Source organism: Petaurus breviceps, unplaced genomic scaffold, assembly GCF_028583685.1.
Source record: "Petaurus breviceps papuanus isolate PSGF00001 unplaced genomic scaffold, PetGlider_PUasm1.0 118, whole genome shotgun sequence".
Lineage (NCBI taxonomy): Eukaryota > Metazoa > Chordata > Mammalia > Diprotodontia > Petauridae > Petaurus > Petaurus breviceps.
The window spans coordinates 21,964,985-21,969,490 of NW_027185616.1; the positions used below are offsets into that span (position 1 = coordinate 21,964,985).

At 43.0% G+C, this 4,506-nt stretch overlaps 1 pseudogene; it reads right to left on the reverse strand.

Moving 5' to 3' along the window:
- Positions 1 to 3,584: 3,584 nt before the first annotated feature.
- Positions 3,585 to 3,943, reverse strand: LOC138161475 (small nuclear ribonucleoprotein Sm D2 pseudogene; annotated as a pseudogene).
- Positions 3,944 to 4,506: the final 563 nt, after the last annotated feature.

Consider the following 4,506-nt stretch of genomic DNA (forward strand, 5'->3'; position numbering starts at 1 on the left):
AATTTAATTTATTTATTTATTGCTTTTTTGGAGGGCAATTGGGGTTAAGTAACTTGCCCAAGGTTACACAGCTAGTTTTTTTTGTGTGGGTGTTAAGTGTCTGAGGCCAGAACCAAACTTGGGTCCTCCTGACTCCAGGGCTGGTGCTTTTACTCACTTCGCCACCTAGCTGCCTCCCCATTAATTTTATTTTTTAAATATCATCTCTTCATATTCAACTTATCCTGTGCCCTCTGTCTATGTATACATGTACATACATATACATACACTCACATATATATTTATACACACATACACCCTCCTACATGTACATATATATGTATACATATATATGCATATATATCCCCTTCAACTATCCTCACACTGAGAAAAGTCTCATAAGTTACAAATATTGACTTTCCATGTAAGAATGTAAACAGTTCGACTTTAATGTGTTCCTTATGATTTCTTTTTCCTATTTACCTTCTCATGCTTCTCTTGATTCTTGTATTTGAAAGTCAAATTTTCTATTCAGCTCTGGTCATTTTATCAAGAATGGTTGAAAGTCATCTATTTCATTGAATATTCAATTTTCTCCTGAAGTATTATACTCAGTTTTGCTAGGTAGGTGATTCTTGGTTTTAATCCTAGCTCCTTTGACGTCTGGAATATCATATTCCAAATCCTTCGATCCCTTAATGTAGAAGCTGATTGTGTTATCTTCTTATCAATGAGATATTTCACATTGCCTCCAATTTTTTCATTTGTTTGGATCTGTTTCATAGTATCTTGATTTCTCATAAAGTTATTTGCTTCCATTTACTCCAATCTAATTTTGAAGGAATTTTTCTCTTCAGTGAGTTTTTCAAATTCATTTTTCATCTGGCCAATTTAACTTTTTAAGGCATTCTGCTCTTCACTGGCTTTTTGGCCCTCATTTGCCATTTGAGTTAGTTTATTTTTTAAGGTGCTATTTTCTTCACTTCTTTTTTGCTTCTCCTTTAGCTGGCTGTTGACTCACTTTTCATGATTTTCTTGCATCACTCTCATTTCTCTCCCCAATTTTTCCACCACTTCTCTTACTTGATTTTCAAAATCTTTCTTGAGCTTCTCCATGGCCTGCAACCAGTTCATATTTTTCTTGGAGGCTTTTGATGCAGGAGTTTTGACTTTGTTGTCTTCTTCTGGTTCCATGTTTTGATCCTCTTTGTCCCCCAAAAAAGATTCTATGGTCTGATTGTGCATCCTCTGTTTGCTCATTTTCCCAGCTAATGACTTGACTTTTGAGCTCTTTGCCATTGTAGAACTCTGCTTCCAAAGTGGAGAGAGCTGTGTCCCAAATTGCTGGGGTTTTCACAGCTATTGTCAGAACTAAGGGAAGGTACCCTCTCTACAGCCACCACAAGCTCTGGCACACTAGTGTTCCTCACCCCAGGACCACAACTGGGATCCAGATTCAAGCAGGTCAAAGCAAGAGCAATTACCCTCTGTCTGGTTGCTTGGTTCCCCAATGATCTGCAGGCCAGGAGATTCAAAGGCAGCCATGTGGCAGCAGTTGCAGCCACCCCATCACCTCTGTTGCCCCAGGGGCAGGAGCTGGCCTGTGCTCTTCTCTCACCCAGTTCCAACAGAGTTCCCTACTGACCTTTTACTTTCTCTTTGGAGTTTATGGTTTGAGAAGTCTGGAAACTGCCACAGCTGCTGGTGATTCTCTTTCCTGAGGTCTGCTCAGGCTGGTCCAGGCCATGAGTCTGGGCCAGCATGGTTCACACGGGACTGTGCTCAGCTCCCAACTCAGTGTGATAGACCCTTCCTGTTCGCCTGCCAGGCTGCCTTCAGCAGGATATTTGTTTCTCTCTGTCACTTTGTGGGTTCTGTAGCTCTAAAATTTGTTTAGAGTAATTTTTTTTACAGGTATTGGAGGTGGTTGGAGTGGGAGCTCAAGCAAGTTCCTGTTTTTACTCTGCCATCTTGGCTCCACCCCCCTATTTTCCTCCAAAGTACATTTTCAAAGCAGAGAATGTCTTCAAATTCCCTTAGGCTTATGAAGGGGCAGGGAAGATCTTCAAATTACCATTACCATTTCAGAGGGAGAAAGGGAGGTAAGGAAGGAAGGAGCTGTGTAGCTCAGGTGGAACTATCACTTGGGTCCCCAGTAGGGCTGCTACTACTGCTATTCACAGATTATTCATTGTTGTTTGTCTATCATTCTCGAAGAGGACAATGACATGGGGAAGGTGATGTCATGACTGGCAAATGAATTGGATTTAAGTGAATCAGGGCTGTCCAAAGTCACCACCCTCAAACTCTAGAGCTTTCAGAGCCATCTTAACAAGGTCATATATGAAGTGTTTGAAAGAATCAATGTGTTTAACCTGAAGAAGAGAAGACTTAGGTGGGACAGGTATTGAAGTATTTGAAGGGGCATCATGTGGGAATTTCATTGGTTTTGTTTGATTTAACATAGTCAAAATTATCCATTTCATATATCATAACGTTCTCTGTTGCTTGTTTTATCATAAATTCTTCCCTTAACCATAGATCTGATAAGTAAACTATTCATGCTCCCCTAATCTGCCCATGCTATCACCCTTTATGTCTAAATTATGTACCCATTTTGACTTTATCTTGGTATCTGAGATGTTAGTCTACACTTAGTTTCTTCCAAAGTTCTTCCTAGTTTTCCCAGCAGTTTTTGTCAAATAGTAAGTTTTATCAAGAATGCTTGAAAGTCATCTATTTCATTGAATGTCCAATTTTCTCCAGAAGTATTATACTCAGTTTTGCTGGGTAGGTGATTCTTGGTTTTAGGACTCTGCTTCCAGAGTGGAGAATGCTGTGTCCCAAGTTTCTGGGGTTTTGCGCAGTTTGTCAGAGCTGCTTCTAGGCACCTGTGAATTTTCAGTTCTTCTAAGGTGATATGATAAAAGGAGAAGTGTTTACTCCTCTCACTGTCTGTTCTCTGGTCTGTGAGTGGCCACAGGCACTCTTTTCTGTCTCAGAACTGTGAGGAGGATTCCCTCTTCACAACCACCACAAGTTCTGCCATGTCAGCGTTCCTTCTCACCCCAGGACTGCCACCCAAGACTGTGACCCAGATCCAAGCAGGGCAAAGCCAGACCAATTGCCCTCTCATCGGCCAGTTGATCCCCTGACCATCTGTGGGCCTGGAGCTCCAGAAGCAGTCACTGCTGCCGCTGCTGCTGTTGCTGCCGCTACCTCCAGCACCCCAGGAGCTAGGGACCACACTCTTCTCTCACTCAGGTCCAACAGAGTTTCCCCAGTGACCTTTTACTTTGTCTTTGGCATTTTTGGGTTGAGAAGTCTGGAAACTGCCATAGCTGCCAGTGATTCAATTGTATTGAATCATGGTATTGGCCCAACCTACGTGGGACTATGCTCCATTCTCAGCCTGGTACAATAGACCCTTCCTGTCGGCCTGCCAGACTGTCTTCAGCTGGCTGTCATTTTGTGGGTGCTGTAGCTCTAAAATTTGTTTAGAGTCATTTTTTTTTAAGAAAAAATAAGAAAGTTTTCTTCACAAAAGGTAAAGCTAGTGGACCACTCAGCTTTTTGGGGCTGAGCCAAGTGTTGGGGTGGGGAAGGGGGCTTCTGGCTCCACTACTTGCCAGCAATGAGTGGGTTCCTGAGAACCACGATTACTGAATCCCTCCTCAGGAACATCTTGGAGATGTAACGATCTTTGTTCACTGGTTTTGACTTTTTCTTGCCTTTGCCACTTTTGGGTACTTCCATCCAAATCTCTTTTATGTTCTGCAAGACCATGTTGCAGTGCCTGCCAAAGGCCTTCACTTGGCCCAGAAGTTTCTTGTTGTTGCAGCAGTTGATGATTCTTCACTGACCGGGTGAGCACTGACGGGGGCCCAGTGTTGAACTCTTCCTCTTTCCACCTCTGCAGCTCCTCAGGGGTCATCTCATTCTTGGGCTGGTTTAAAAGACTCATGGTAGTGGTGGCCCCTCGGTCCTTTGCAGTCCTGCCTTCCTTGTGCCGCGGCTACCTCAGTGATCTGCCTCTTCGGTCCTGCTGCCTTAGAGTCATTTTTTGCAGGTATTTGGAGGGGTTTGGGGGGAAGAGCTCAAGCAAGTTCTTGTTTTACTCTGTCATCTTGACTCTTCCCCCTAGCTAAGATTTTTTTCCTTAGGGAGTTCATTGATGGCTTGTTCAATTTCTTTTTCTAAAATGGGGTTATTCATATACACTCAATTGGGTATCTTACCCTACTGGAAAATAAGGGGGTAGGGATAGGAGGGGGGAAGATAGAAGAGAGGGCAGATTGGGGGAGAGGGTAGTTAGAAACAAACATTTTTGAAAAGGGACAGGGTCAAAGGAGAAAATGGAATAAGTGGGGGGCGGGACAGGATAGAGAGAAATATAGTCGGTCTTTCACAATATGACAACTATGGAAATGATTTGGGTAACTGCACGTGTACAACCTATACTGAATTGCTTGTCTTCCCAGTGGGGGTGGGTGAGGAGAAAGGAAGGAAAAAAATGTGGAACTCAAA